At 41.8% G+C, this 21,054-nt stretch overlaps 2 non-coding genes across 2 annotated transcripts; both read right to left on the minus strand.

Moving 5' to 3' along the window:
• Positions 1–1,739: 1,739 nt before the first annotated feature.
• LOC136530237 (small nucleolar RNA R71) lies at positions 1,740–1,848 on the minus strand. Its single transcript, XR_010777721.1, has one exon. It is a non-coding gene; the product is annotated as a small nucleolar RNA R71 (small nucleolar RNA).
• An 11,112-nt stretch (positions 1,849–12,960) lies between these two features.
• On the minus strand, positions 12,961–13,067 carry LOC136530256 (small nucleolar RNA R71). The gene has a single exon (XR_010777738.1). It is a non-coding gene; the product is annotated as a small nucleolar RNA R71 (small nucleolar RNA).
• Positions 13,068–21,054: the final 7,987 nt, after the last annotated feature.

Here is a 21,054-nt window from a genome sequence, read left to right on the forward strand (position 1 = left end):
TAGCCCCACCTAGCAGCCTCTGATTCGATGTCGGTTCCTCCACCGCCACCTAGATGGCATCTACGCCATTTATTTAAGTCAATTTGATTCGAGGCTCAGAATTGACGCTTTGGCCTATATATACCAGCCCCTACCCCCTCCCTCAAGAAATCGGCCGTAAGTCAAGATCAGATCAGAAATTAGGGTTTATAGAGAGAAGAGAATAGAACTCCAATTCTTCAAAGTTCTAGTATAGGCTAGCTAGCAAGGTTCAAGTAGAGTTTGGGCTATTGCTCAGGATTCCGGATTCGCCGTCTGGAGGCCGGTATATCCATTGTATCCCTCTTATTTTATGACTTTGTGCTACTTCAGCACTATGTTGCTATTTATTATGTTCCTAGTTTGCTCTAGTTATATCCTGGATATAGTTATGATTGATTATGAATATATGCATATGTTCGCAAGGCGCTTAGCTCAATACTCGAGTGAGCTAAGTGGTCGACATTATGTAAGCGTGGTGCTTAAATATTGTTTATATGCGGATGCATTCTACACTCTAGGTCATGTGGTAGATCGTGGATGTGACACTCCCGTGGAGTCCTTTATAGTCCACTCCCCGTTTGTAGAGCAAGTAGAACCCAATTACGAAGGGAGTCAAGCTGTGTTCTTGATCTTCCTTAGTAATGTTTCTTATGGATATATCCAAAGTTAATTATGCTATAGATGAGAGTGTATATACTTGGGTGTATAAAAGACTTAGTAAATAAGAAATGACTTAGGAATCTTTTGCTCTTAGCTAATCTCCTGCCTAGCCATACTACATTTATGAGTATCTATTCCTATCTCTAGATTACTATCAATGCCTTACACTTATCATTTATTTATCATTTGACTTACCCCTGCTATAGCATGAGAGTTAATGATCTTATCTTAAGTATGCATATTTGTCAATATCTCCAGCCATCCCATCGCTCCTCCCTGTGGAAAATATAAATAACGATACCTAGTATACTCCCGGGTGAAATGCTACAATGGTATATTATTTGTGCGCTTACAGATACTTAATGTATATATATTAACAAGTGTTCTAAATAATTACTAACAACGCATTTTAGGCATCATTGCTAGGGATGACAACTTAGTAAAGAAGTGATGCTAAGAAATGTCAACAAGCATTTCTGACGCCGTTGCCGGGGAGGGGCACATGACTACAGAGAATTAATCAAATAAATACTTATTGATGAAATCATAACACCTCTGCTTTAGCAGGCTTGCCCTTGTTTGTCTTTGTTCATATTTTATATAGGGTATTGCGAGATTAGTTCTGATTCATCAACAAATTCCATCAATCTCAATCAAACCAATCAAGAGGAAGCTCAGCACCAGTTTATGAAGCTATGATTGAAAAGACTCTACGTGAATTCTCTACTCCAAGCACTGAGAACATACACACTGGACCAACACTCAAAACCAACAACCTTGAGTTTGAACTCTAGCCAAGCCTCATCAACATGGTGCAAGCTACTCCATTCAGCAGAAAGGCACATCAAGATGCTAGTGCTCATCTTCATAATTTCCTAGAGATTAGCAGCACAATCACCATCAAGGACATTGCTCAAGACATCATACTACTCCACCTGTTTGCATTCTCACTAGTGGGAAGGGAGAAGCAGTGGTTCTATACCAACAAAGATGACATCAACACATGGGCAAAGTGTTCAAAGGCCTTTCTACCAATTTTTTCCCTATAGGCAAGACCAATGCTTTAAGAGGAAAGATTTCCTATTTCCAACAGTAGAAAGGAGAGACCATTCTAGAGGCATGGGAACGTTTCCAAAAATACATTTCAGATTGTCCTCATCATGGGATGGAAGATTGGTTGCTCATGCAAAGCTTTTACCATGGATTAACTCAGAAAGCTCATGAACAACTGGATACAACTACTAGAGGATCATTTATGTCACTCATCCTTGGAAAAGCTGAAACTCTCATGGAGAAGAAACCTCTAATCAAGGCTGGTCTCAATCCAAACATGCAATAAGAGTGAAGAAGTATGAGAAGAGATGTGTGCACTGTAAACCAAGATGGATGTCTTATTGAATGGACTTGAACAGTGAGCAAATTACAAGAAAGATCATCAGGCCATTCAAGATGCTTTTAATTCCCAAAACGTATGCGGAGAATATTTGGGGGTTGATTTCCATGAATATCAAGATGATGCAAATGTAGTCATCAATAATTCTACTCCACAACAACAAAGGCAAAGATGGAGTCAACAACAACAATGGTCAACTTACCAAGGTGGCAAATATACTTGTGATCCACCATATCCGATAAGGACAGGTAAGACACCGACAATAGTACAAGAGGAGAAGAAGGACGATGAAGTTGAAGAAGTTGAGCCACAAACACAGGAAATGATGTAAGATTTTTATGACACCACCTTCCTACCCTTTCCACATAGAAATCAAAAAGCCAAAATGGATGAGTAGTTTGGTAAGTTTATAGAGGTAATTCAAAAGTTATATATCAATATTCCTCTGCTAGATGCCATACAAGTACCCACCTATGCGAAGTACCTCAGAGACATTTTGAATAACAAGAGACCACTACGCACCACTGAGGTAATCCAATTAATGGAGGAGTGTAGCGTGGCCATCCTGAACACATCACCTATCAAGAAGAAGGATCCATGATGTCCCACTATTGATTGTTCGATCGGAAGCCAAAACTTTGAGAATGCACTATGCGATCTTGGAGCAAGCGTTAGTGTCATGCCCAAGAAGGTTTTCGACAAGCTCAACTATTCAACACTCACACCAATGTCAATGTGCCTACAACTAGCCGACCAATCGGTCTGCTATCCTGTAGGAATCGCCAAGAATATCTCAGTAAAAATAAGAAACTTCTTTGTTCCATTGAATTTTGTAGTACTTGACATGCAGGAAGATATGAAGACACCCTCATACTTGGGAGACCCTTCCTAAGTACTACTAATGCACATATTGATATCGGAGCCAGAGAAATTAAATTTCATATCAATGGCAAGGAAGAGCAGTTCGCCTTAAAGGCAAGACTGGAACAATGCTCTAATTTGGGGTAGCAAGAAAAGCCTGTGCAATCATCAGGGTCTCCATCTCCGAGACCAACTGATGCACCCGAGGAATAAATACAACTGGAGAAGTCCGGTTTGGTGGACTTAAAATTCAAAACCCTCGCCGAGAGCTGAAGACCTAGAGGTTCATTCTCACTCCCGCTTATGATCTAGCCCTCCTACAGTCGACAGGTATGAATGCTGAGTTCAAAATCATTTTTAAAACTATTGGGTGGGAGAATGTTTGGAAAATTGATGAGCTGGGGTCGAAGCTTTGAACGGCTAAATTTTTATGCACCTTGCAAACCACTGATTCTGAAGTCACATTTGGACTTTTTGGGAAAGACTTTTCTGTTCCTTGGAAGAATTTTAGTGAGCTTCTAGGATTCCAAGCTCAGTGTGTAGTTGATGTAGACACCGCTATATAATATTTCGATAGGACAAAATTTTAGAGAGAAATATCTAAAGAACTTGTTACCATCCTCATACAAATGAAATTCATCACCCTACCCTGTGCTTTATGCATAAATGGCTAGGATTTTCTTTATTTCCTAGAAATGATTTTCGCACTATAAGGAGTGATGAACTTAAGCTGCTCTATGCCATGGTTAAGAGAAGAAAGGTTTCACCGGTCAAATTTATGATGAAATAATGGACATAAATTCTTGAACTTAAGGGAGATGTTGGGTGTACTTCTCTGGTCACACGCATAGCCAAAAATTTGGGTCTTTTGGAAAATGCTTCTGTTGTTTACATCGATGACATTCCCCGTTGGTATATCGACTATAAATATTTTGTTCAAGCACACATGTTAAAAAATAATAAGGATGGGAAACTTGTCATGATGTATATGGATTATACAACCGAGATTTCGTTACTAGATCAGAACCTCGCTTTGTATGTGGTGGATTCTTTTGTCTTTGATTTACATGTTAAGGAGGCAGCCCCTCATAGAAGTGCCTCTACAAGATTGACTCGCAAGCCGCAGCCCAGGTATCGCGGTGATGATTTGATTTTGGAGGGACCGACTTTCACCAGCTATGTAGGCTAGGATCAGCTAGGATCCTCTCACATGTATCAACCCAAGCATGCTAGTTGGGAGCAGCCTGCTCCTTAGCACATTGAGAGCTCCTAGCAGCAGGGCTCAAGTGAGCAATGGAAGTATGGCAACTTTGACTACTATCAACAACAGCCCTATGAAGAAGTTTCAAGTGGCCACCAGGGAGGACGTATGTCCTTCTCTGCTCATAGCTATCATGGTCAACCTATGGGCTACCATGACCAGCAGATGGAGCATTCCTGCCTTAGCACCAGATTGACGACCATAGAAGAGGCGCAGCAAGACATTCAGAACACGCTTCACAAGCACTCCTAGTGGCAAGAAGAAGTGGGAGACCGCCTCACCAATATCCAGCAACACCATCAGCAGGAGAATGAGAACTGGAGCTATCTGTTCCAGAAGTTTAACTTTGACCCGCCATTCTGATCGACTACAGCAACACCCAACTTGGGGGAGGAGGATTCCCTGTTATCTAAGGTAAGTTTTCTTTTCTAGTATTTTGTTTCCTTTTCCTTTTATTTATTTATTTTTCAGTTTGTCTTATAAAAAATGTGTAATTCAAAATAAAATAAAAATTTGTCTTTGTTTTTTATGTATAGTAGTAAGGTGTGATCTAAAACATGAAAACCAAATAAAAAGAGTATGTATAAAGTTTGCATTAATTTCTGTTGTTAAGAGCTAATAAATAAAAATAACTTAAAGATGATGATTCACAATGGAAATGATGAATAGTTGCTCTGTTATAATTCCTTTCAAGTACCTAGTTTTTAGCCTTGAATTCTCCCGAGTTTTGGGTAAAATTATTTTGACATGTGATTTTGCTCTGAACTTGAAACTCGTGGGTAGCAATGCTTGATCTAAGTCTAGATAATTGACAAATATGATATGAGAGGGTCTGAGCTGCTATTTATCTTATTCCAAGTGATATTAAGTTCTGGAGATTTCTTTTAAAAAACATAAAAATACAAAATAATGAGTTTCTTTATGACAAAGCTTGAATTCCTACTAGAGCCAAATATGTTTATATTTAGGCTAGGAAAATTTCCACTCATATATGCTGCTTGTTTTACATTGAGTTTGGTCAAGCTTTGTTAATCCTTATGAGACTATTGTCTTGCTCTTAAAATCAAGATCACGTACACAACACCCACATTTGCACTACTCCTACACTGAAGGTATGCGCAAAAGCATGCCTTTCATTTAGATCCACCCAAAAATGTTTTACTCCTACACTAGGAGTAAACACCAAAAATATTCTTGATAGGTTTGATCCACCAAATAAATGCTCCAAGTTCTTGTTACTATCTCTCAAAAATTTTGTTACAAAGAAGAGGCATGGACTATTCAAGAGTTATTCATAAAAAGAAAAAGAAAAAGGTTGAGAAAACATTGAACAAGTGTCCGAGATATTTAAAACAATGGGTACTTAGATGCCTGTCTGAAAAAAGAAGAGAGAAGAAAGAGATGTTCTCTTGCAAATGCTTCCAAGTTTCAAAAGAGAGATAACTTTTCAAGGAGCATAGTAGAATTAGGTTAGCCACCATATATCCCCATATATTCAACACACATGCACATCTTGATTTGATTGTATGACTCAACTCTCTTTGAATTCGTTGTTTGACTTTACAATATATATATTGTAAGTATGCTCTTTCATATTATCACCATTCCTATGAGCTCCACATAAGCCTTAGTTGTAGGAAGAAAGGCACAACAACGCTATTGCCTTGGTGAGGATCCGTAAATACCACATATTTTGAGAGACTTGAGAGTGTCATACAATGGAATCTTTGAGTTTTATTTTGAAAACTTGCAAAAACTCTAGAATAATGGTTGAGCAAAGAACTTGAGACAAAGTGCTTGACTTGATCATTCTGTTTTTCAATTGCTCAAGACCCAAGTGAAGGCTACAAGACCCATGGTTGAAGGTAATATGAGTAAGTTTGAAAGTTAGATTGGTTTGTTCTAATCCAATGGAGAAAATTTGTTTGAACACATATGTACTTTTGAGGACTAAAAACATTGATGCAACTCCTGATCCAATGCTAAGTTTGGCATTACTCAGGGACGAGCAAAGGTTTAGCTTGGGAGAGTTTGTTGACGGTAGTTACCATCCAATTAACTTGAAATCATGCATGAAAATGATCACCAACATAGACTTAGGGGTTAAACCGACAATTTTCATGAGTTTTGGTAAATCTATGTTTTTAGCAGGGTTTATCTAGAAAACCATTAAGGTGGATCAAATCATCAAAGTAAATCGTGCTTATCTATAGCGAAAACAATCCTAGAAGGTTCTAGAAGACTCGAGAAGACACCACACCGAAGTGGAGTATGAGGCGCTACCGCCTGCAGGCTGACCAGCCTCCTAGCTCCACCTAGCAGCCAACGCTTCGATGTTGGTTCCTCTACCGCCTCATAGAATGCATCTACACCGTTTATTCAAGTCGGTTTGATCCGAGGGCTCAGGATTGATGTTTCGGGCTATACATACCAGCCCCTACCCCCCTCCCTCAAGAGATCGGCCATAAGTCAAGACTAGATCAGAAATTAGGGTTTTCAGAGAGAAGAGAATAGAGGTCCAATTCTTCAAAGTTCTAGTATAGGCTTGCTAGCAAGGTTCAAGTAGATTTTGGGTTATTGCTTAGGATTCCGGATTCACCATTTGGAGGCTGGTATATCCATTGTATCCCTCTTATTTTTTTGACTTTGTGCTACTTCAACAGTGTGTTGCTATTTATTATGTTCCTAGTTTGCTCTAGTTATATGCTTGGTATAGTTACGATTGATTATGAATATATGCATATGTTCACAAAGCGCTTAGCTCAATACTCGAGTGAGTTAAGTGGTCGACATTATGTAAGCGTGGTGCTTAAATATTGTTTACCTGTGGATGCATTCTACACTCTGGGTCATGTGGTAGATCATGGATATGACACTCCCATCGAGTCCTTTGTAGTCCACTCCCTGTTTATAGAGCAAGTAGAACTCAGTTGCGAAGGGAGTCAAGCTTTTTTCTTGATCTTCCTTATTAATGTTCCTTATGCATAGATCCAAAGGTAATTATGCTATAGATGAGAGTGTATATACTTGGGTATATAAAAGACTTAGTAAATAAGACATGACTTAGGAATCTTTTTCTCTTAGCTAATCTCCTGCCTAGCCATACTACATTTATGAGTATCTATTCCTCTCTGGATTACTATCAATGCTTTATAGTTATCATTTATTTATCATTTGACTTACCCCTGCTATAGCATGAGAGTTAATGATCTTGTCATAAGTATGCATATTTGTCAATATCTCTAGCCACCCCATCGCTCCTTCCTATGGAAAATATAAATAATGATACCTGGTATACTACCGGATGAAATGCTACAATGGTATATTATCTGTGCGCTTGCGGATACTTAATGTGTGTGTATATATATATTAACAAGTGTTCTAAATAATTACCAACAATGCATTTCTGGCATCATTGCTAGGGATGACAACTTAGTAAAGAAGTGATGCTATGAAATGTCAACACATGCGCACCGTGCCCCCATCGCGTCCCGACCACCAGCCTCTAGCTCACCGTGGCCCATTCTATGGTGCCCATGCCGTGCCACCGTCACTCCCTGCATGTGTTAGCTCTCTAAATAGTATGAAACACATGCAACATGAAACATTTGAATGCAACATCCGTTTGAAACAGATAAAACATTTAGAACTTACACTTGCAACATATGTGTGAAACATATGCAAACATCAAATCAAACACTTGCAACTTGCCACCATGAAAACAAGCACTGCAACATAAGACTGAAATAGCTAAAACATTTTGAACATATTCTTGCAACATATGTGTGAAATATGTACAACATCTAGATCAGAACGCTTGCGATACGTCTGGAACAAATGAAACAGTTTGAACAATACCTCTAAAACACTTGCAACATGCCTCTGAAACACTTGCAACATGTGCAACATCCCTGATCTATTTTTGCAACATCCATATGAAACAATTGGAACATACCTCTAAAACACTTGTAATATGTGCAACATCCTTGGTCCACTTTTGCAACATCCTTATAAAACAATTACAACATACCTCTGAAACACTTAAAACATACGCTTCCATCGCAACATCTCCTTGCCAAAGTCGTGCATCACGGTGGTTACGACATCTTTCATGTGTTTTTTTCTTGAATACCCAAAAGAGTTTCATGGTTCATGTGTACATAAGGCCCCCAACTTTTTGTTTCGCCCTGGGCCCTAAAAATTCATGACCGGTCCTGCCATGATGAAGGCAGTGGGGATCCACAAGGCGTAGGGCCGTGCGAGGAATGCGAGCACGGCGTGTAGGCCTGATCCTATGATTCCACATCACCATATCTGGTGATGACATGGGGCTTCATGGCTCGCCGCTCCTAGTCCCATGATTTGACTTTGCGTGCACTCGTTCAGCCGTATCTCCTGCACGCCACCAGCCAGCGATGACGACCATGACTACACCATCATCTCTAGTGATGTGCGTGGTAGCGCATTGTCATTCCATGGCACAGATGAGGTCCCAAGGGCCTTCACTCAGTGTACGTTAGCAAGCCTGCATCGGCGAGGAGGCCGAAGCAACAGTCGTGGAGGGGGAGTAGTCGAAGGAGGGACATGCTAGATTTTGGCATGGACGTCGATGATGCCATCGTGTGAGCATCCAACAATGACTCCTCCCCCGGCGGCGCCACCTCTAGCAACTTGCTGGTCATGGTGGAGAGCAAAGGCATGACCCAGCCATGTCTCGGGCATTGCGGTCGTGGCCTGCCTCGACGCCACACGCTCACAGACATCATCATGCTGCTGCCAGGCCTCAGGGCCAATGTAGACGCCAATGGGCTAAGTGTCTTTCATGCCGACATGCACAAGCTCTAGTGGGGTGATCGACTCTAGCTCAAGGACAACAACAAGAGGGTAGCACATGGCATTAGTCATGGCAAAGGAGCGCGGAGGTCGACCATCTGTGGGCATGGTAGCCAGAGCAGTGATGATGCCACCGAGAGCAAAGGTTTGGGTGACATGAAGCGGAGGTCTTAGGCGAGGCAAAGCGGAGGTACGAGGCACGGTGTAGGGTTGAGATGGCGGACTATAGGGGGGTGAATAGTCCTTTCTAAAATTAAACGCATCAGCTAACCGAGATAAATACGGAATTAAAACTAACGGTCTAGCCAAGACTACACCCCTCCATCTAGGTTCACAAACACCTTATAAGGATCCTAATTAGGCAACAAAGGTGCCAGGCTAGCTAGAGCTCACCTAATCAATTCTAGTAGCAAGATCACACAAACCTATGCGACTAGTACTCAAACAACCGGGGGAGCTCCTACACAACTGGTGATGCAAAATCACAAAGCCACCTAAGCTCACTAGCAATGCTCAATAATAAGGCAACCAATGCCAAATTAGAGAGCCCAAATTACTTAGCTACACAAACTAAGCAATGTGACTAACAAGGTTACTCAAACTAAATTAGTCATGCAAGGGAGCTACCTCTATGCTACACAAGCAAGAAGGAAACAAGCAAGCTATACAAGCTAACTAATTACAAGGGCAACTACACAAGCACAATGTATATGAAAGTAAATACAAGCTTGTGTATGATAATCGCAAACCAACGGGAAGATGATGACACGATGATTTTTATCCTGAGGTTCACTTGGTTGCTACCAATCTAGTCCCCATTGTGTCGACCACTCACTTGGTGATTCCATGGCTAATTAGCATCACCCGCCAAGCCCACACGTTGGGCACTGTAAGAACCTACCCCAAAAGTGAGGGTAGCTCAATGACACGCTCAATTAGAGTTGATATTCGTGATCACTGTGGGGTGAGCACAATACCCCTCACAATCCTTCTCTGGAGCATCGCACAATCTTCTTGCGTGCTTTGATGGAGCCACAAGCCTCCAAGCCATCTAGGAGGTGGCAACCTCCAAGAGTAATGAGCACCACCGGCTTGCAACATGAACACCTAGTGCCACTCGATGCAATCTCTCAATGCAACGCACTAGAATCACTCACTAGCTATTGATTTGTAATCTAGCAAGCACAAGTGAGTTAGAAGGTTCCCAAGCACTCTCAAGCATGGACACTAAGTCCACCAAGGTGCTCAACCTTAGCCATGCCCGAGTACCCCTTCAATTTATAGCCCAAGGGCTCAAAAGAGCTTTTACTCAAAAGCCACCCAGGGAGGTCCAGACTCAGGCTTTGGACCCCGGGTTCGGACGATGAATAGTGAGGGTTTGGACCATGGGATGGTACCATGTGTCTCGAAGTTTGAATGCCAACCATTGAAGCTTCAATGGTCACTTTCACGTGCTCAGACAACAATCGGACCGAGCAACCAGACCATCTTACACCTCAGTCCTGTTTAGTCCAGAGAGCTCCTGAGAGCTCCCAAAGCAACTGAACCTTGTCCTGCTCCTACAACCAGACCATCTCAGGGTCCTGTCCCTTCAAACATAAGTAAAAACACAACCAAACCTAGAAAACATGGTCCAAACCTAGTCTAGACCTTAGAACTTCGTCTCCTTTGCGAATGTGCCAACACGACCAAGTGTACACCATCATGTGCAAGTGTGTTAGAATTTTCACAATCATTTTAAAGGATTAGTCACTCAATTCACCACACCACACACGCTTGTGCGCTGATGCCCTCGTGCGCTGATGCTGATTTTTATTCCTGCCCCACACGCGCACCCCCCAGTTGCAACGCCCACATGTCCAAATGACTCGCCTCACCCCTATAGCATGCCTTATCCGCCTAGATTCGAAGCCCCCCTGCGTCATCCCGCACTCTATTGATGATAGTTACCATCCATCATAAACCATCAATATAACTTGAAATCATGCCTGAAAATGATCACCAACATAGACTTAGAGGTTAAACTAATAATTTCTATGAGTTTTGGTGAATATGTGTTTTTAGCAGGGTTTATCCAGAAAATCGTCAAGGTGGATCAAAACATCAAAGTAAATCACGCTTATCCATAGCAAAAACAATCCCAAAAGTTTCTAGAAGACTCGAGAAGAAACCACACTAAAGCAGAGGGCGAGGCGCCACCACCTACACGTTGGCCAGCCTCTGGCCCCACCTGGCAGCCTCCGATTTGATGTCGGTTCCTCCATCGCCTCCTAGATTGCATCTATGCCATTTATTCAAATTGGTTTGATTCGAGGCTCAGAATTGATGCTTCAGCCTATATATACCAGCCCCTACCCCCTCCCTCAAGAGATCGGCCATAAGTCAAGACCAGATAAGAAATTAGGGTTTATAGGGAGAAGAGAATAGAACTCCAATTCTTCAAAGTTCTAGTATAGGCTAGCTAGCAAGATTCAAGTAGAGTTTGGGCTATTGCTCAGGATTCCGAATTCACCATCTGGAGGCTGGTATATCCATTGTATCCCTCTTATTTTATGACTTTATGCTACTTCAGCACTATGTTGCTATTTATTATGTTCCTAGTTTGCTCTAGTTATATGCTTGATATGTTCGCAAAGTGCTTAGCTCAATACTCGAGTGAGTTAAGTGGTCGACATTATGTAAGCGTGGTGCTTAAATATTGTTTACATGCGGATGCATTCTACACTCTGGGTCATGTGGTAGATTGTGGATGTGACACTCCCATCGAGTCCTTTGTAGTCCACTCCCTGTTTGTAGATCAACTAGAACCTAGTTGCGAAGTGAGTCAAGCTCTGTTCTTGATGTTCCTTATTAATGTTCCTTATGCATAGATCCAAAGGTAATTTTGCTATAGATGAGAGTGTATATACTTGGGTGTATAAAAGACTTAGTAAATAAAGAATGACTTAGGAATCTTTGGCTCTTAGCTAATCTCCTGCCTAGCCATACTACATTTATGAGTATCTATTCCTATCTCTGGATTACTATCAATGCCTTACACTTATAATTTATTTATCATTTGACTTACCCCTGCTATAGCATGAGAGTTAATGATCTTGTCATAAGTATGCATATTTGCCAATATCTCTAGCCACCCCATCACTCCTCCCTGTGGAAAATATAAATAACGATAGCTGGTATACTACCGGGTGAAATGCTACAATGGTATATTATCTGTGTGCTTGCGGATACTTAATGTATATATATATTAACAAGTGTTCTAAATAATTACCAACAATGCATTTCTAGCATCAATGCTAGGGATGACAACTTAGTAAAGAAGTGATGCTAAGAAATGTCAACAAGCATTTCTGGCGCCGTTGCTAGGGAGGGGCACATGGCTATAGAGAATTGATCAAATAAATACTTATTGATGAAATCATAATACCTCTTCTTTAGTACGCTTACCCTTATTTGTCTTTGTTCATATTTTATATAGAGTATTGCAGGATTGGTTCTGATTCATCAACAAATTCCATCAATCTCAATCAAACCAATCAAGAGGAAGCTCAGCACCAGTTTCTAAAGCTATGATTGAAAAGACTCTACGTGAATTCTCTACTCCAAGCACTGAGAACATACACACTGGACCAACACTCAAAACCAACAACCTTGAGTTTGAACTCTAGCCAAGCCTTATCAACATGGTGCAAGCTACTCCATTCAGCGGAAAGGCACATCAAGATGCTAGTGCTCATCTTCATAATTTCCTAGAGATTAGCAGCACAATCACCATCAAGGATGTTGCTCAAGACATCATACTACTCCACCTGTTTGCATTCTCACTAGTGGGAAGGGAGAAGCAGTGGTTCTATACCAACAAAGATGACATCAACACGTGGGCAAAGTGTTCAAAGGCCTTTCTAGCATTTCCCCTATAGGCAAGACCAATGCCTTAAGAGGAAAGATTTCCATTTTCCAACAGCAGAAAGGAGAGACCATTCTAGAGGCATGGGAACATTTCCAAGAATACATTTCAGATTTTCCTCATGATGGGATGGAAGATTGGTTGCTCATGCAAAGCTTTTACCATGGATTAACTCAGAAAGCTCATGAACAACTGGATACAACTGCTGGAGGATCATTTATGTCACTCACCCTTGGAAAAGCTAATAGTCTCATGGAGAAGATAGCCTCTAATCAAGGCTGGTCTCAATGCAATATTCAAACATGCAATAAGAGCGAAGAAGTACCAAAAGAGATGTGTGCACTGTCAACCAAGATGGACATCTTGTTGAATTGGCTTGAATAATGAGCCAATTATAAGAAAGATCATCAGGCCATTCAAGATGCTTTTAATTCCCAAAACATATGTGGAGAATATTTGAGGGTTGATTTCCACGAATATCAAGATGACGCAAATGTAGTCATAAAAAATTCTACTCCACAACAACAAAGGCAAAGATAGAGTCAACAACAACAACGATCAACTTACCAAGGTGGCAAGTCTACTTGTGATCCGCCATATCTGACAAGGATAGGTAAGACACCGGCAGTAGTACAAGAGGAGAAGAAGGACGATGAAGTTGAAGAAGTTGAGCCATAAACATAGGAAATGAGGTAAGATTTTTATGACACCACCTTCCTACTATTTCCACACAAAAATCGAAAAGCCAAAATGGATGAGTAGTTTGGTAAGTTTGTAGAGGTAATTCAAAAGTTATATATCAATATTCCTCTACTAGATGCCATATAGGCAGTGACGGATGCATAACAGGATTGAAGGGGGGGGGGCTGGTCTCTTCTTCTTCCTCTCTCTCTCTCTCTCTTTTCTCCACCTCTTCTTCTCCCTCACCCTCCCCATATTTCCATTGATGCACCAGCTGTAGGTGGGGCTGGAGCCCCCCTATGGATCTGCCCTTGCATATAGGTACCCTCCTATGCGAAGTACCTCAGAGACATTTTAAACAATAAGAGACCACTGCGCACCACTAAGGTAATCAAATTAATGGAGAAGTGTAGTGCGGCCAACCTGAACACAACACCTATCAAGAAGAAGGATTCAGGATGTCCCACTATTGATTGTTCGATCGGAAGCCAAAACTTTGAGAATGCACTATGCGATCTTGGAGCAAGCATTAGTGTCATGCCCAAGAAGGTTTTCGACAAGCTCAACTATTCAACACTCACACCAACATTGATGTGCCTACAACTAGCCGACCAATCGATCCGCTATCCTGCAGGAATCGCTGAGAATATCTCGGTAAAAATAAGAAACTTCTTTGTTCCATTGAATTTTGTAGTACTTGACATGCAGGAAGATATGAAGACACCCTCATACTTGGGAGACCCTTCCTGAGTACTACTAATGCACATATTGATGTTAGAGCCAGAGAAATTAATTCCATATCAATGGTAAGGAAGAGCAGTTCGCCTTCAAGGTAAGACTGGAACAATGCTCTAATTTGGAGTGGCAAGAAAAGCCAGTGCAATCATTAGGGTCTCCATCTCTGAGACCAACTGATGCACCTGAGGAATAAATACAACTAGAGAAGTCTGGTTTGGTAGACTTAAAATTCTGAACCCTCATCGGGAGCTGAAGACCCGGAGGTTCATTCTCACTCCCGCTTATGATCTAGCCCTCCTGCTATCGACAGGTATGAATGCTGAGTTCAAAATCATTTTTAAAACTATTGGGTGGGAGAATGTTTGAGAAATTGATGAGCTGTGGTCAAAGCTTTCAACCGTTGAATTTTTATGCACCTTGCAAACCACTGATTCTGAAGTCACATTTAGACTTTTTGGGAAAGACTTTTCTATTCCCTGGAAGAATTTTAATGAGCTTCAAGGATTCCATGCTCAGTGTGTAGTTGATGTAGACACCGCTATATTAGATTTCGATAGGATGAAATTTTAGAGAGAAATATCTAAAGAACTTACTTGTTACTGTCCTCATACAAATGAAATTCATCACCCTACCCTACGCTTTATGCATAAATGGCTAGGATTTTCTTTATTTCCTAGAAATGATTTTCGCACTGTAAGGAATGATGAACTTAAGCTGCTCTATGCCATGGTTAAGAGAAGAAATGTTTCACCGATCAAATTTATGATGAAACAATAGACATAAATTCTTGAACTTAAGGGAGATGTTGGGTGTACTTCTCTGGTCACACGCATATCCAAAAATTTGGGTCTTTTGGAAAATGCTGCTATTGTTTACATCGATGATATTCCCCGTTAGTATATCGACTATAAATATTTTGTTCAAGCACACATGTTAAAAAAGAATAAGGATGGGAAACTTGTCATGATGTACATGGATTATACAACCAAGATTCCATCACTTGACCAGAACCTTGCTTTGTATATGGGGGATTCTTTTGTCTTTGATTTACAGGTTAAGGAGGCAGCCCCTCATAGAAGTGCCTCTGCAAGATTGACTCACAACCCGCAACCCAGGTATCGCGGTGATGATCTGATTCCAGAGGGACCGGCTTTCACTAGCTATGCAGGCTAGGATCAGCTAGGATCCTCTCGCATGTATCAACCCGAGCATACTGGTTGGGAGCAACCTGCTCCTCAACACGCTGAGAGTTCCTGGCAACAGGGCTCAAGTGAGCAATGGCAGTATGGCAACTTCGACTGCTACCAATAGCAGTCCTATGAAGAAGTTTCAAGTGGCCACCAGGGAGGAAGTATGTCCTTCTCTGCTCGTAGCTATCATGATCAGCCTATGGGCTGCCACGACCAGCAGATGGAGCATTCCCACCTCAGCACTAGATTGATGATCATAGAAGAGATGTAATAGGACATTCAGAACATGCTTCACAGGCACTCCTAGTGGCAAGAAGAAGTGGGAGACCACCTCACCAATATCCAGCAACACCATTGTAGGAGAATGAGAACTGGAGCTATCTGCTCCAGAAGTTTAACTTTGACCCGCCATTCTGATCGACTACAACAACACCTAGCTTGGGGGAGGAGGATTCCCCGTTATCTAAGGTAAGTTTTCTTTTCTAGTATTTTGTTTCCTTTTCCTTATATTTATTTATTTTTGAGTTTATCTTATAAAAAATTCATAACTCAAAACAAAATAAAAATTTGTCTTTGTTTTTTTATGTATAGTAGTAAGGTGTGATCTAAAACATGAAAACCAAATAAAAAGAGTATGTATAAAGTTTGCTTTAATTTCTATTTTTAAGAGCTAATAAATAAAAAGAACTTGAAGATGATGATTCACAATGGAAATGATAAATAGTTGCTCTGTTATAATTCCTTTCAAGTTCCTAGTTTTTAGCCTTGAATTCTCCCGAGTTTTGGATAAAATTATTTTGACATGAGATTTTGCTCTGAACTTGAAACTCGTGGGTAGCAATGCTTGATCTAAGTCTAGATAATTGACGGGTGTGATATGAGAAGGTCTAAGCTGCTATTTATCTTGTTCCAAGTGATATTAAGTTCTGGGCATTTCTTTTAAAAAAACATAAAGATACAAACTAATGAGTTTCTATATGATAAAGCTTGAATTCCTACCAGAGCCAAACTTGTTTATATTTAGGCTAGGAAAATTTCCACTCATATATGCTGCTTGTTTTACATTGAGTTTGGTCAAGCTTTGTTAATCCTTATGAGAGATTTATCATGCTCTTAAAATCAAGATCACGTACACACCACTCACATTTGCACTACTCCTACATTGAAGGTAGGCGCAAAAATATGCCTTTCATTTAGATCCACCCAAAAATGTTTTACTCCTGCACTAGGAGTAAACACCAAAAATATTCTTGATAGGTTTCATCCACCAAACAAATGCTCTAAGTTCTTGTTACTGTCTCTCAAAAGTTTTGTTGCAAAGAAGAGGCATGGGCTATGCAAGAGTTATTCATAAAAAGAAAAAGAAAAAGGTTGAGAAAAAATGGACAAGTGTCTGAGATATTTAAAACAATGGGTGCTTAGATGCCCGTCTAAAAAAAGAAGAGAGAAGAAAGACATGTTCTCTTGCAAATGCTTCCAAGTTTCAAAAGAGATAACTTTTCAAGGAGCATAGTAGAATTAGGTTAGCCACCATATATTGTGGTAGAACTGCCTAATCTAATGCCTCCCAAGAGTACTTGTCTTCCATTAGACACTAAGTACTCAAGGGAGGACACCAAATTACGCGGTTCCATCGAGCACACCCCAAGGGAGAACCTAAAAATTCACATTTTTCCAGCAGGATCACAAATGAGAGAATAAAGCTTACAACATTTTAGCCGTTTCTTACATCACTTTTCATGCAACATCAGAGTATAATATTTATTGTTATAATAGTGGAATATAATCATGTTATCAGAGTTATGAATAATTTAATTTAACAATAAAATATAAACATGTGATCAAAATTACAGCGGAAATAATATTCATAATATGATGAAGCATTGGTATATAAGCTAGGACAATATATTATTGAACTTCTATTTATAAAAAAACATTTGGTGAGAGTTATAAATGAAAACTATGATTGCAGCATAAAAGAATCCCCTCTGAGCCCACCAGGAGGAATCCACACACAAGAGTCAGCTCTAGCATCCGCCTGTCACCTGCAACAGGGGGGATAAAACCCTGAGTACTCAATTATACTCAGCAAGACTTACACGATAGGAGAAAAAAAGTCTAAGGATATGCAAAGCTATCTAGCTTGTGGGTTTATTGCATCTGTAGGAGCATTACTAAATGTGTGTCCTTATATTCAATTTTATTAGCAGTCATCATTAGTTCAATAACTAACCATTCTATGTAAGCACATGTGCTACCTTCAAGCAGGTGGTAAGTAATCAGAATAATTTTATCATCTTTCATCTTCTAGTTCTTACTACGTTGCTAGACTATAGACAAGTCGTACCGGATCGCCCGGCGATTCGTGAACCAATGTGCCCAGCTGGGTACCCTGAAACACACACCCTGCTTGTACCCTAGGCACAAGCAGGACCAACCCACCACCCTCCTATCACGGGGTCCAGGTCCCCATCCAAACTTGGATCCAAGCCCCCGCTCCTGAGTCCCAGACTCCGTGCGGTGCTTAGACCTCCACCATCCCTGCCTCCAATCAGTCGGTCCGGAAAGAGCCAGAACCCATGACAAGAGAGCAATGAGCCTTCCCACGCCCATACATAAGTATATGTTCAGGATAATAAGTCTGTGATCTGCCTAGAACCCAATGCAACGGCCGGTCCTTAACCGACACAGGCGGAACAAATGCAATCCGAGCCTCGCTCGAATGCCAAACCAAGTCCAGATCCAAAGTACCATTCCACCCAGTCTCAATTATCATTCATATATATTCTAGGTGATAATAATATAGTAACAATAATAATATATTTTCTATCTCTCACGAGTGATAGGCAATCACTCGATTTCTACCAGGTCCTGTAGCATAGCAATCTACACGATTCTGTCACACTAGTAAGACTCATAGGATATATATATATATATATATATATATATATATATATATATATATATGCAAGTGGGTTTCATTCAACTCCTTAAACTTAATGCACAAGCATAAATTAAAGTGCACAATAATAGGAGTTATGCACTAGGGCTTGACTAGGTAACATATAACCAAAAGTTAGTATTCCATCTTGGTGACACGATCTCCAAAAGTACCATCTCACTAGCAACTCCCGATGACTCCGCAATCCATCGTTGTCCCTATTATGGTATGCAATGCGATGCAGAGATGATGCAACACTTAATTAACAAGGCAACTATAACTCTTAAAAGAGAGTACATACTACGAACTAACAAGCTAGCTCTAATGACTAACATACTAATCTACATATCAACATCATCGAGAAAGATGCCATTTCCCAACAAGTGTTTTAGTTATACAATTCCAAGGTGTTTCTTTATTCTATTCTATCGATTTAATCTTTATTCGAAATAGGGCATCATTATCAATCTAGCAAACTAATTATTCTGGAGCTACAAAAATTATAGTGAGCAGCTAATAATATTAGGAATTTACTATAAAATTTTTAGGGTCAACACCATCACCATTTTCTCACAAAAATTCCCACAAGTTCACATTTTAACAATATTAAACATTTTAAAATAATTAGAGCAACCCTTGAAATATTTTAAAACTAGATGAACCAAATATGCTAATAGATAGATCATGATTTTAGGAGCCTAACAAAATTGGTTTGGCATTTTTGTGATTTTTCTACATTTTATTATCAATTTCCAAGCATTCAACCGCTTACTCAAATTAACAAGACACCGAAAAAGGAAAAAGGTTCCTGGGGCCTAAAGCGGCCTAGTTCGGCCTGGTCTAGCGGGCAAAGCAGCCCAGGCCGGGGCGGGGCGCGCGTGGCCACAGGCTGTGGCCCATGGTGCGGCAAGCGCGACCCAATGTGGCGTGGGCATGAGCGGCCCAGGCGGGGCAGGCGGCGGCCCAGCAAGTCGGCCCACGGGCGGCGCAAGCACGACGGCATGCCGGCTAGCGTGGCTTGCCCAAACTGACCTGGCAGTTTTGCAAAAAGGTCCCTGCATATACCTTAAACTAACTCGAGGTAAACAACACTATGTGTTACTATTCATATGAGTCACAGTTTTCACACCTAGCCCCCCAAAAAGCTTCTATTTATACTTTCTCACCTTCTCTCCCTCCTCACAAGCAGAGCATGAGCAGGGGGCGGGGCGACCAGCGGTCCAATCTGGCCATGAGTTCACCGACGTTGGTGGGGAGGCGGCATCACGGCTTGCCCGCTATCGGGCGCACCCATTGGTGGACGTGGCTCAGCCAGAGGTAGAGTGTGGAGCCCTGGCCACATGCGTCGGCCTTGGGACTGGGCGACTCTATGGTGAGGGTGCGCCAGCGGCGAGCTGGCGGTGCAGGGGCGGGAACGAAGGTGGAGTAGCGTGGGGCAACATGGGTGCGCTCACGTGCGCGGTGGCTGGCGATGGGAGTGGCCGTGGCACCAGCGAGCACGAAAACCAGTCGGCTAGGAGGCACGGTGTGTGACAGCGGTGCGCTCGCATGGCAGCGGCGTGGTCAGCATAGGAGCATGGGAGGGTAGTGCTGTGGGGCTGCAGGACCAGTGTGAGGCCATGGGGGCTCAGCTGAGGATGGAGAGGGCTGCTCCAACGTCGGCTATTAGAGACCGGAGGAGCGAAGCTATGCCAACACTCGACTGAGTTTGTAGCTCACCATTAAAGGTGGCGCTGTGCTCCGAGCAATAGTTAGTGAGCGTCGACAAGCATCTACTTGTAGCTGCTTAGCTCTGCCATAGCAAAGGGCGACAGGACAAGGCGAGCAGGCAGTGGTGCAGCGGGTAGCGGGGGAGGTGAAGCTGGGCGTGATGGTGAGCTCAGCAGTGTTGCTTATGTGTGTGCTTGCCCGATGCAATGAATTTGCACGATGGGCATGCTACTGCTACCTGAGCACATGCTTGCTGCTACTTGCTCTATTGGTGATGTGCCTGGTCATTCAGCTATGCATCTAATGACTGCGTGCATGGTTAATGCACACACCATCGGTGCGCAATAGTGTACTATTGTGCTGGCAGCGCAACACGAACATGACGTGGTCCCAGCGCCCAGCGCACTATGTCTGTGGTGGTCGCAAACACCGCTCAAATGGCCACTGTTAATGATGTGCACTGATTTTAAATCAAAACAAAAGCCACTGATCAACTCGACTTAGGTTCAACCAGTTCTACTACCCTAAAGTAGGTACTAACACCTAACGGGCGAAGCAACTCTTACGACTAGAGGATAATCGGACAGGAAGTTAGTGCGACCCTTGAAAATGTTTGTGAAAGTATGCTAACACATGTGCACAAGGTGATACACTTAGTGGTTGGCACATTTGAGCAAGGGTAAGGAACTTCACCAGCGGAGTGTCCGCCCGTAGAGTGCGAACAGTCCGATGGTGCCACCAGTGCCCTAGATAGAAAAGACAGAGGTCACTGTAAGTGATCGGACACTGGTCTCGGCTGGACTGGCATGTCTGGTCAATGGCAGCAGAGGGCATGCGTTTCGATCTCATGATCGAATG

The sequence above is a fragment of the Miscanthus floridulus genome, chromosome 19 (genome assembly GCF_019320115.1).
Source record: "Miscanthus floridulus cultivar M001 chromosome 19, ASM1932011v1, whole genome shotgun sequence".
Classification (NCBI taxonomy): domain Eukaryota; kingdom Viridiplantae; phylum Streptophyta; class Magnoliopsida; order Poales; family Poaceae; genus Miscanthus; species Miscanthus floridulus.